This window comes from Thermobia domestica, chromosome 17 (assembly GCF_964235325.1).
Source record: "Thermobia domestica chromosome 17, izTheDome1.hap1.1, whole genome shotgun sequence".
NCBI classification, from domain to species: Eukaryota; Metazoa; Arthropoda; class Insecta; order Zygentoma; family Lepismatidae; genus Thermobia; species Thermobia domestica.
This window is the reverse complement of record NC_137470.1, coordinates 26,495,873-26,508,569: the sequence shown is the minus strand read 5'-3', so window position 1 is coordinate 26,508,569 and position 12,697 is coordinate 26,495,873. Positions and strand designations below refer to the sequence as shown.

The 12,697-nt window shown below is 35.8% G+C and overlaps 1 protein-coding gene across 1 annotated transcript in view; it reads left to right on the top strand.

Annotated features, from left to right (window-relative positions):
* The window catches only part of LOC145674561 (uncharacterized), a 260,984-nt gene extending 250,185 nt beyond the window's left edge, over positions 1-10,799 (top strand). The window contains exon 7 of the mRNA XM_081744741.1: positions 10,644-10,799. The gene's annotated coding sequence lies outside the window, so the exon portion shown is untranslated. The remainder of the gene's footprint in view (positions 1-10,643) is intronic.
* The last annotated feature ends 1,898 nt before the right edge of the window (positions 10,800-12,697 follow it).

Genomic DNA, 12,697 nt, shown 5'->3' with positions numbered 1-12,697 from the left:
CAAACTCACTTCCTAATTCTTGACTCTTTGTATTTTTTTAAAAAAAATGGTGATGATCCATGAAATACTTTATTTATTTATTTATTTATTTGTCACACACTGACACGCGCGAAATATATAATGGAGTTTTGATAAACCAAACTCTAGTTATTAAAAAAAACCTTACAACGAAAACTTGATTTTTCCCATCTCTGCACACAATTAATCCGTTCTAACCACAGAAACCTCATACTATGTGTGTTTTTGTTATAAATATTATAAAATCAATATCTTCAAATATGGCGTCAAGCTCGAAGTCGATGCAAAGTGGTGCTCTAATTGTTTATCTTTTTCTCGTGGTTGTGTGTAGTGTTTATGTGCGTGCTCTACTGTCTTCATGTAGTAACGGTGCTGTGACTTTCCCAAATGAAGCATTGCCAATGAAACATGGACTGAAGTGTAGTGGAAGATCATTTCATTTTATTGCTGCTGCCTTCATACCAAGAGGACCGCCATGTGCTCTCTCTGGTACTGCTAACAGTGACGGAGGAACTACCAGTGATTTTGTGACAAGGTATGAGTCAAAAGCAAAAAAAACAGTGCCTCATTCTCGTTTGTTTTCTCCTCCTTTGTGGTGATATTCACGTAAACCCTGGCCCACCCTGTCCATATTACACTAATGCTTTCAATATATATTATCAAAATGTTCGTAGCATTAAAAACAAATTACTTGAGTGCTCATTGAACCTAGGTGAGATAAGGGAACTGGATTGTTTCGCAGTGACCGAATCGTGGCCGAATGAATCAGTGAACGACAGTGAAATTAGCTTTTCTAATAATTTCACCATTTATCGTAAAGACCGCATAACTCGTGGAGGTGGAGTGATGATTTGTGTAAATAATAAGTGGAAGAGCAAGAGAAGACTGGATCTCGAACGGGATTGTGAACTTATATGGGTGGAAGTATTTATTCCAAAGCGTCGTTCTGTGTTTATTGGATGCTTCTATAGGCCGCACAAGAACACCCCCCAGCACATCTTAGAAGCTTGCCATGACTCACTGTTACATGCGTTGTCACACGGTGACGTCATCCTATTGGGCGATTTCAACCTTTCCATCACGTGGCAGGACAGCAAGCATGGAGTCGCTAAAGATGGAAACGACAGTTATTTCATGGACAATTTTCTTCATGGACTTGGTCTAGGTCAACATAATATGCATAATACTCGCAATAATAGCAATCTTGACTACATTCTTTCTAACTTAGAACCTCGTTGTTTTGTCCCATGCAGAAATCTTTTTCCCTCGGATCACGATTCCTTGGATGTTTCTTTCGATTTCCTCCCCTCCACTACTACAAACCAGCCCCTCAAAAGTAGGTCACAACTTCTATGGAAGAAAGCCCCCTGGGGTGACATCTGCCGGGCTATTGAACTGTTTCCTTGGTGTTTGTTAGAGGTAGGAACTGTTGACGACGCTGTGGACTTATTTACATCCGTTGTCCACTCAGCCATAAAGGACTTTGTGCCGGTGAAAGCATCAAAATCGAACAGGTTTCCGGTCTGGTACGACAATGAACTTCGTGACCTTCTTAAAAACAAAAAGCTTGCCTGGACTCTATGGAAATCACATCCGAGTGACTACACATATAAAAACTTTGCTAGAATTAGAAGTCTTGCCAAGAAGGTACAGCGACGTAAATATTTTGAATACGTGGACTCAATTGGTGATTTTACTGTTAGTAACCCTAAAGTCTTTTGGTCTGTAATTAAATCTAGAACAAAATCTCCGGGCATACCGGCAACAATTCAAGATGAAAATACTGAAGCGAGTGATGATCAAAGACCAGACCTCTTCAATAACTACTTCTGCAAAACATTTACTTCCCTTCCCTCTACAACCCATCTCCCCCCTCTCCGCACCATCTGTTCGGACACCTTATCCATTCTCTCTACCACCCCGGGCGAAGTTCTGGCTCTCTTGCTATCGTTATCTCCACATAGATCACTTGGACCTGATAAAATTAGTCCTCTCTTTCTCAACAAAACTGCTTCAGTTATTGCGGTTCCTCTATCTATCTTATTCAATAGATGCTTCAAGGAAGGGTATTATCCCACCAGTTGGAAACTGGCTCACGTGACCCCAATATATAAATCAGGACTTAAAGATCATGTATCCTCCTATAGGCCAATATCTCTTCTTTCTGTAATATCAATTATCTGCGAAAAAATAATTAAAGACAGGCTACTTAAATTCACCTCACCTTACATCCATAGTTCTCAGCACGGCTTTCTACCGAATAGCTCAAGTCTCTCAAACTTAAGTACTCTTCTTTCCTGTGCAGTCAAATGTATGACTAACAATACTCAATTAGATGTTATCTACTTTGATCTCTCGAAGGCCTTTGATTCTGTCAGTCACATTCATCTTCTTCATAAACTCTCCAATAGATTTAATGTACATGGCAAATTTCTCTCTCTAATCACAAGCTACTTGAAGGACCGTAAACAGAGAGTTGTTCTTTCAGGGGCGACTTCTAACCCCCAACCCGTGATCTCAGGGGTGCCTCAGGGGAGTGTACTTGGGCCTCTACTGTTTGTCCTGTATATGGATGATCTCTACACGCACTTATCAGCTCAACCTAGTGGCCTTCTGCTTTTTGCTGACGATTGTAAGTTATACAGAGAAATATCGTGTCTCCATGACACAATTGCTCTACAGGAAGACATAAATTACCTTACAGGCTGGTGTGAAATGTGGCACTTGAAACTCAACAGTAAGAAATGTGACAGTATTACTATTACTTTGAAAAAGTCTCCTGTTCCCTCCACATACCATATCAACGATTCCCCTATCACACATTCTGCTAGTCATAACGATCTTGGTGTCATCTTTGATTCAAAACTCACCTTCTCTGACCACATCTCCTCAATACTAAAGAATTCAATGCGCATGTTGGGACTTCTTTATCGATTCACCGAACTACGCACTGTTTCTTCATTAGCAACTTTTTATAAGACTTTAATAGCGCCCAAGATCGAATACTGCTCTCCCATATGGGCCATGGCAGCACCTACACATCTCTCCAGACTTGATTCTGTTCTCAATTTCTTCATTGCTATAGTCCGTTTTCGTGTTCCTGCACTTCGAATATTATCTAAGAAGGAGCTCTTGCGACATCTTAATATTCAGACTCCTGAAGTACGCAGAATTATCTCTGACCTGAAATATCTACATAAAATAGTTAATGGAACTTTAAGATCGGAAATATTACTTCAGGAACTATCCTTACGTGTCCCTTCCCGCATCACTCGGAATACCCACCTATTCCATCTTGCCCGTCCTAGGTTGGCTGTTATACAGAGGTCTCTTTTTTATAGAATACCAAACAGTTATAATCAAGTAACAACTGATGTGGACATTTTTTCGAGCTACCCAGTGTTTGAAAGAGCAATCAGACGAGCTTTGACGGAATAGTTTTACTTTTACACTCTTTTTTTTCTATGTTGTTGTTATTGTTGTCTTGTTTTTTTTATTTCTTTTGTTAGCATGTCCCTGTGTAAAATGGCAAAGTTATGCTGTATCTGGGAAATTGTTCAATAAAATAAAAAAAATAAAATAAAAAAAATGAAAATAAATCTATCCTTCCAGAAAACAAAAGATATAGGCAAATATATAAGAAGCATTTAGACTTTTTTTGGTTGTACATTTGTGAGTGGAAGAGATTAAAGCTACTGCTTCGAAGGAGAATCCATCCGTTTCAAGTAACAAAAAATGTAGAAAAGCAATTGGAAAGACATTCCATACTGAGGTTTCAAAGATCATTATCTTTGTTCTACGAAGTATTTTGTTGACACGTGAATCATACCAACTTACGCCGAAAAAGCACATTCAGATAGTTGTGTCGTAAAGTTGTGGGAAATCAGTAGGAAGTGGGGGGTGGGAGTGCGAAGGGAGACTGCTCAAGGCATAAATGATTATGAAACTGGGTTTCACGTTTCAAATTGTCATAATACATCCCTCCTCAGCATTTGTTCTTCAAAGAATGTCATCCATAGTAATTCATGAGGTTTGCAAGTGGTCTTTTGACTCTTTACCTGCAGTAACTCAATACGGAAGAATGCATTACAATTAATCCAAGTAATTAGATGCAAAATTGTGACAGTCATCTGAATTGTATTACTCTTTGGCAACAAAATTACCATCTTTGTACAAAATTACAAGTTCCTAAATGCAGTATTTTCTAAGATATTTATGAATTAAATTTTACATGTTATGAAGATTCTGAAGCCTCTGATGATGGGAAGACATCCCCTTAAACTGTAGGTCATGACTGACAGTGGCGCAGCCAGGGAGGATCACCCGGCTCAAGCCCCCCCATTAGTGTTGCGATGTTGAAAGTGGATTCCGCTTACATATAGTGTGTTCTATTTGTGATCCTGATATTAGGACTTTTCTTTTTAGTTCCGGGCGTAAGCCGACCGGATGTTGTACCACTAAATGTCAAGCACTTCATATTGAACCAAATAGAAAGTTGTGCAGGGTCCCGTGTGTATATGCAATCTTTCATGTGTTATCGTTGATGAAATATTCTCTGAACTTATATACATGCAGACACACAGATGTCAATACGGAAATGGTAGGTCTTCACTCAACTCTGGCCGTATCTGGATCTACATTAGGCATTTTGACAGTAATACAAAACTTACTTATTATAGTATAACATGGAAGTAATAACAATCACTCATGGAAATGTAATAAGATTATGACACCTATGTTGTAAGGAGTTTTCCAGTTAGAAATTGTTTTGATTTGTCAACATCAAAAACGTAAGCGTAACTGATATTAATCTGCAATGTCCGGGTTCGATTCCCGGCGTGAGCACATGTGATTTCGATTCCATGTTAATCAATAGGTCCCGTCTCATAAAGCCTCGCTGCCGAAAAGGACGTTAAACTCCAAATCAACTCAACTATCGGTAGTGTCATCACAAGAAGTAAAAATCTTATCAATAAGCTTATATTAAAAACTTCACTCTTTGATCATTTCTCTTTTTCTTCTTTTTAAATACAGAGCAATCAAAGTAATGCTATTCTCAAAGGACATGTGCCTGGGGGCCTAAGGTGTTTACTGAATCTTAAGTATGAGGAAAAAGAAAACAGACTGAATAACGTGGAATTTATTTGCTAGTATAATGGAGATTCTTTTAAAGCCAACCTTAGACTCCCTGTCGCCAAAGATGTTTAAACGTTACTAAAGTGTAACTCCAAGACCCTCAGAATTGAAGAAGATGAAATACAGGTACAAAAGGTAACCAATAAAGAAAAGAGAAACATAGAAATGGTACTCATCATAACAAAAATATGTCTACTTACACAAAAATGTTCTGCAGAATTTCAATACGTTTCATATCGCTAAAATCAAGGAACAAAACACTTTGGGTTCGAGAGAGAACTGGTATTCAGTGGAACCAGTCTTATCTTAACAATCTCAAGCAGGTACGACATAGGTGGGTATTTCAAGTAACGCTAATCCCTTGGTAACTGTAACTACAGTACCGAAATGCAGAATGTTCCATTGAATAACGTTACTCATTGTAACGTAATTCAGAGCGTACCATTTTAAAAGTTACACTGACTAATAACGTTATTAACTAGGTGCAGAAATGGGTTACAAAATAGTAACCGTAACAGATATCAAATTGTAAATATTCCACATTTCGTTAAGTTATCCACCCTTGTTTGGTATCCCGAAGGAAATTTTACTAGACCGTTTGTCTGCCCACAAGAGCAAAATAATGGAAGAAATGGCAGAAAGATTTGGCATAACTTTAAACCTCGCCGATAGTGGAGCCCATTTTTCTATAGGGCAGGTGGAAAGACCAAACGCAATATTGCAGGACACACTCAAGCACTATGTAGATAGAAAGATAAATTCATTGGACGTTGTTCTCCCGAGCATAGTATTTACGTTAAATACTTATGTACACGAAGGGACAAAATTCTCTCCCTTTGTTCTTCTCCACGGTTATGACGCGAGATTGAAGATAGATCATATGCTCGATTCACCTTGCAACCATCAAGAAAACAAAGAACGATTTACAGCATTAAGGGAAGCCCGTGATATTGCATACAAAAACAATACAAGCAGCAGAGACGATATATAGAAAAGAAATTAAACAAGAAATTTTTTTCCAGGTCAAAGAGTATTAATTAGGGAATTAGGACAAAAGCCCGGAATGCCAGCTTGGTTTTCAAACAAGTCTAAACTTACAGGCTAAATATTAGAAAAAGTAAGTGATAATTCATACAAGATATGTGAACGAGAAAAAAACAAACTAAAATTGATACCTTTGACATTCGAAGATTAAAATTATATAATGAAGAAGGTCAAGACTAAGTTAAAAGAAATATTGATTATCGTATGTTATTATTATTGTTTTCTTTTCCCGAGCGAGTCGGTGCGCAGGGCTGAGATATCTTCTCAGAAATATAACACCTTTTAGATATTCAGGAAATGGGATGCCTTTTGAAGACAATATAGTGTCATCGGTAATCTTATATTTTAATAAAAAATGGCTTCAAAACATCAACATAGAAATTCATAAAGAAAACAATTAAATTTAGGTATCAATTAAAAAAAAACGAGTATTGGCCCGGAAAATGATTAAATTTAGTAATCTTTTAAAAAAGAGGTCTATCAACTTGAAGCATTACATTTATTTCTATCTGCTATTTGAGGCTGTGGACTTGAATTTCGCTAAACGAATATAGGCTGCTTATAGCAAAGGATTAGAAATAAATGCTAGCGAATGTACGCACGTACGTAAAATTTCAACGAGATAATATAGAATTCATGATCGAATTTGATTTTATAACAATTATTTTAAAACAAAAAAAAACATTTTAATTATATATATATATATATATTGAAATAACGATGTAAACAAAAGAGTGAAGAATAAGTTGATATTTAAATAGAAATTAATTATGGTACTCGGCTATCTAGGTTTCCGTGCGCATAAATTGTACACACTTAGCTATCTAGCATTATTCCAGCGCATAAGTTCATTACACACTGGCGCACAAAGTTTTATCACCTTTTAAGTCACTTTGTCTGGTTTTCCATATAGCTCAATAACAATTGATCATATTTTGAATATATACATTTTTGCTAAGTATCTACTTTTTTAAATCAACAAGTATGTGGGGGATACGCAAACAAATAACGCACAGATGGTATCCCTCACTACTAGTAAAAAAATATTATTGTTCGTATTGGCCGAAATAAATTTTATTGTCCCCAAGTAGGCCAAATTCAACATCTTATAGAAAGCAACGTAATGTCTCAATTTAAACTAAAAAAACAGAAATAAGAAGCTGAAACTATCAATACTTGATACTCAAGAAAATTAATTAAAATAACAATTGTAGCAACCAATTATTTGAATAATTATTAATTGATTAATAAGTTATTAGTTAATTAAATACGACGAACATTAATCCATGGCTTGAGTATATGTTGAGCATATCTATTAGTTGCCATTCAAAATGAGAATTATAATAATAAATACAGTTTGAGAAAATCGATTAAATATTCGATTTTAGATGCTGTACTAAAATATAATTTAGAATAGATAATGGTTAAGCGTTCATACTATTTAAGAATTAAGATACCATTTTGTGTTATTAATTTTATTTAATTTTCTACTTCCACGAGCTATATGGAACAAACAAGTTAAAATAAGCAATTTAGAACCTACAATCTAGAACCTGTCATGATCATATTATTTAATTAATTACTTCGCTTAATATTTCATACATTTTAGTTATACTCAGTTTTACGTGTTTCGTTAAAGAACTTGCAGACTCGGGAAATCATTTTCATCGTGATATTAGTGTCAGGTGCTGTTATGGTCCTAACACTTATTGTATTTAAATATGCAGGATCAGGAGAGAGAAAAAACTAAAAAGGAAGAAAATAAAGAATAGAATTAATTATCAGGGCAATGCATCGAACATATATACCATCAGTGGGAAAGTTGTGGACAAAGACCCTACCCCTAATCACATTAATGACCATATATCAACAATACTCATGCCTCAACATGATCTCATTCAAACGCATTCTTGCGCAACACAAACCAGCCTACATTTATATGCACAAGGTCAAGGCTTAGCAGGGTCAAACGCTCACATAATAAACACTGACCATTCGAATAAATCTTCTTTCACCAACACACCGCAACAAAATTTACAAACCACTTTCTCAGAAGACTGTCCTTTACCCGAAACTGAATCCCTACTTCCACCCCTCTTGAATTTTTCAGGCCAAAACACGAACCTCTATTAAACACGAGGATGAACTACTCCGATACGTAGGAAATCCAGCAAGTGACTTCAATTGTTAAAAACGAAAAAATATAACACCGTGTGAATGCCTTTTAGTAAAAGACGACTAACAAATTTTGTGAAAATACATCACCATCCCACAATGATAAACTTACCACGAAACAAGTAACGAATAATATTTCTAAGCACGAACCGACAGGGATTCTGCTCCTGAACATTACAGAAAAGACTCCAATAACTCAGTTATTCTCCTGACAATAAGTATTTCCTCTCAACTCATCATTATGCAGTGTGCAACCCTTATAATGAGTACTTGCGCCATAATTAGCAACAAGTGAATAAATTAGTGAAATGTGATAAAAAATATTTTATTAAAAAATAGTGTTTCAAGTGCAAGTTTTTACAGAAATCTAACGTTGAAGTGTAGTGTTTTATGTGTATAAGTGCAGAATGAAGTGAGTTCAAAGATACGAAAAATAATTATTTTTTGTTTTCTTAATTATTTATTAACAAAAATGTGATCATTGTCATGTGAACTACTACATCAGCATATCATATGTACATCAGCGTGAGACCAAAGTTTCCTGGCCATCTGCGAAAACGAATCATAACTCATCCCGCCAAGAGCAAGAATGTCCTCAGACGTTCAGTAATTAGAATAGACGGAGCTTACAAGGAACCCTAGGTATCTATCAGAGCCCGATTTTCACGAAACTTTGTATATAGAGAAGTACCTCGGGAAACTCGCACAGCCAAAATTGTAGCTGCAGAGTCCAAGACGTTGGGACACTAGGGCCCGAGAAAGATCAAAAGTGGAACCTCAGTACATTAAGGACATGGTGAGAAAATGCACGTTTTTCTTCAAAACTAATCATTGTAGCGACACGAAATGAGCATACATGGATACGAGATGGTCAATATGATCTGCTAAAAGTTATAAAACGAATATCCGCCATCTTGAAAGAGGCCATGTTGAAACTGGTGTGATTAGTGTAAATGAGAAGAGGGTCATCCGATGCATTAATTTTAACGTAAATAGTCACAAAAACCCTGTTGGTGAAGTCTGTTGTGGGATTACATTATTACCTGTTGTGCTTCTGGTAGAGTGGTTTAGGTACAAGATAAGCAAAGTGTATCTCATGACACTCGAGCAGATGCAGGGTGTGGAACGCTATAGGTGGACTGATATGACGTTCTGATTTCTGTTCGAATTAAGTCATGTCTAATAAAAAGTTACAAGCTAATGTCAACCATGACATTATTATGAAGATTGAACCCGTCATATCACCACATCCACACCAATTACATGGTGACTGTGACATAAATGATGTAGTGCTAAAATTATATTTCTATCGGTTTTCCAGTTCCACTGATGCCACTCATAGCGCTCCATAAGCTGCATCTGCTTGAGTGTCGTAAGATACACTTTGCTCATCTTGACCTAAAGCACAGGAATAATGTAATACCACAACAGACTTCACCAACAGACCAGAAGCACAAGCATATTGTAATCCAACAACAGACTTCACCAACAGGTTTTTGTGGCTATTTACGTTAAAATTAATGCATCGGATGACCCTCTTCTCATTTACACTAATCACACCAGTTTCAACATGGCCTCTTTCAAGATGGCGGATATTCTTTTTATAACTTTTAACAGATCATATCGACGATCTCGTATCCATGTATGCTCATTTCCTGTTGCTACAATAGTTAGTTTTAAAGAAAAACGTGCGTTTTCTCACCTGTCCTTAATGTACTGAGGTTCCACTTTTGATCTTTCTCGGGCCCTAGTGTCCCAACGTCTTGGACTCTGCAGCTACAATTTTGGCTGTGCGAGTTTCCCGAGGTACTCTCTCTATATACAAAGTTTCGTGAAAATCGGGCTCTGATAGATACCTAGGGTTCCTTGTTAGAAGTCGTCTGTCGTTCACTCTGGTGTTGTTTTAATGTTTTGCTTTTATGTCGCCAGATGGCAGCATGTACTGGAATAAGTTTCTATAGAAACTTTATCTCAATACGTCTTTGTGATCGGAAACTGATATTACAATTTTAGTACTACATAAAGCAAAAGACAATATCTACACAATATATGTACATAAAAAGGACAGTAATTTTACTTTAAAGAATCTAATTACTTTGGTATTATTATTATTATCTTAGTATCTGAACATAACAGTGAAACATTAATAGTGATACTGAAACATTTACATTAATTTTTACATTTAATATTATATCTATTTACGTCATATCAAGACTATATATATTCATATTTTATTTTCATGTAAATTACATTTTCTTTCGTTTCGACAGCACGAATGTGTCGAAGTTTAATCGCCGGGGGATGTTATTGGATGCTGTGGTACTTGGGTCCAGTTCTTGGTAACGCCACGATACATTATATTATTGAAAGTAATTTAACTTAATTTTATTTGCATAATCACTTGTGATTATTAAATCATGTTACTTGACAAAGAAAGAAGGAAATAGCATTATGAAAATTATTTACATTGTTCATGAATTGTTATCTTTGTTACGAAAAGCAAATACTGTAACTTAGTAATATTACGTTAAAGAGAATTTATATAATGAGGTCATTATATAACTGTTAAATAATCAAAATTAAATCAACATTTTATTTTCAGAATTGTATACGGAAATGTTTGTAACACTATAAGAATCTTTGTATTCACATCTTCCAGATATTTCTTATATTGACAAAATTTAAATTATCCGGAAGATTGCGTCTTGAGATTTTTAAAGATTCTTGGTCAGCGGAATGTTCTTTCTCAACTGAGTTTTCTCAAGAGTTTCCACGTGCTGGCTGGAGCCATTGTTCTTTTGAAGCATCTCTAAAATCTGCAATCTCATGTTTTCGGTTACATAAAATTGTTTCCTTGGAAATAGAAGAGTTAGTAAAGGATCGGGAACCGAGAGAGCGCGGACTGTAGAGAGAATTGCGTCGAACTAGTAAACGCGGTGAGCCGTAAATCGTAAGCAAACAAACATGTCATTATTCGAGACAATACTATGCACTGAGTAACGAGACAGAATCATTCACTTAAGTCTAAAAGTGTTTGGAAATTTTACGAACGATTCTTGCTATTAAGTGTTTTACGATGACCAAGTTTGATTCTTCCAAGGACATTTTGTAACATCCGAAACAGAGCTGCAGAGGACTCTTGGCAGCATGGATCCAGTAGTACTCAAGGTATGTCGTTCTTTTGGCCAGATTTCCTTTTTTTGTCCTAGACAATCTTTCAGGCATTTTAAACACATCCAATCTAAGAACACTGAACTCTATGTCCAATAAATTGATCTAAAAGTGAACGCAAAGCTTGTCTCTAAATTGAGACCAACCTCATTGATCACAACTTGAATTAGTTTTAGTTTTCATTGCACACAATATAGCCTAACTTTTAGGGGCATGTTCATAAGAGAAATTTCAGACATTTCTCTAAGTTTGGTCTGGCCTTCTCCCTTTAGCTTCAATCCCCACATTCATTTCAAACTAGAGTAAGCCAGGCTAAGAATAATTAATATTATAATTGGTATTATCTGCATATTTACAGGGTATGTAGTTGAAGAGAATGCACTATTGGAAGTCAAGTGCGTTCCTTCCCTCAGGAACAAAGATATTCAAGAAGGAATAAGAAAAAGGAAAGGGGCATCTTTCTTACTTGTCCAGGCAGATGGAAGCTTGAAACTAAAACAAAATATTGATTACTACTACCAAATTCTGGAACAGCTGAACGTTGCCGAGCTAAATAAATGCTATTTGGTAGTGTGAATTGACGAAACACCTCTATATATTGAGGAGGTAGTAAGGAATGAAGATTTATAGAAGAATATTGTGCTTCCTGAACTCTGTCATTTTTTTTAAACAATGCATGCTACCAGAGATGGTCGATCCGTTAATCTCACGTGGAATGAAATGTAGAGATCCCGACTAGATAGTGAAAGCCCAGGAGAAAATCCAAAGAAGAAAGGAAAGCGAAGAAAGTAGTACAAATAAAAAATGGAAAAAGTGAGAAAGGGAAAATATATTTGGAACGACCTATTCACAAAATTCCTATTTGTAATTCAAAAAAAGTATTCTTCTTCTTTTTTATATTATTATTTGCATCCCTATATTGTCTGTTTTGTTGTTACAGTAAATATAAATATTTTTTGTTCAATATCTACAGTGTGTTTTCAATATATGTTTTTATGTCATCATCGTCATCATCATTATTATTACTATTATTATTGTTAGTATTAGTAGTAGTAGTAGTAGTTTTTGTTGTTGTTGTATTTTGAAATGTTTCTCGTGATATTTTGGACATTCTTAAAAAGCAAGATAACGCACTAAGTTTAATAAAGAACAG